Here is a 731-nt window from a genome sequence, read left to right as displayed (position 1 = left end):
GTGTGTGTGTGTGTGTGTGTGTGTGTGTGTGTGTTTATGTGTGCGTGTGTAAGAGCGGGTGGCCCAGTGGTTAAGGTACTGAATCACGATAGTAAGATCATTAAATCGATTTCCAGAAAGGCGGTGTGTTACACTATTGGGTAAAACACTTAAACTAACTTTACTCCAGGTATTGAATTACATTTCCAATCTTTGAACTAATTTCCAGCCTGCAATTTCTATGCCACTGAACCAACATATGAAGATAGCTTTACACAGGCATCCTTTCTACCAATTTTCAAGTATATAAATGTATATTCATTTATATAATAAACTAATTCTCCTACCCGTATATGCGTGGTAGCAACTTTCCTAACTCTTCTTACTAGCTATTATTCGAAATTCAATATAATACCTTTGTTCTTTAAATTTCATTATTATAAAGTAAGTTAAATTCATAATTTCCTGAGAAATTTTATTTCTCATTGCAGATATTTCTCAAAGCTTATAGTAATTTAATAGTTCTTATTAGCAAGCCAAATGTCCTTACCTACCCATTTCTCTTTCTCTCTGTATTTATATATCTATTACTTTCAATGCCTTGCCCCCACCCCCGCTCTATCTCTCACTATATATTAATAGATAGAATGGCAATATCTGTCTATATCTATCTATCAATCTGTCTATCTGTAATACACATGTGTTTATATAGACATACATGCCTATACATATATAAATGTACATGTGTATGC

The sequence above is a fragment of the Octopus bimaculoides genome, chromosome 5 (genome assembly GCF_001194135.2).
Source record: "Octopus bimaculoides isolate UCB-OBI-ISO-001 chromosome 5, ASM119413v2, whole genome shotgun sequence".
Classification (NCBI taxonomy): domain Eukaryota; kingdom Metazoa; phylum Mollusca; class Cephalopoda; order Octopoda; family Octopodidae; genus Octopus; species Octopus bimaculoides.
Note: the sequence above shows the minus strand (reverse complement) of the source record.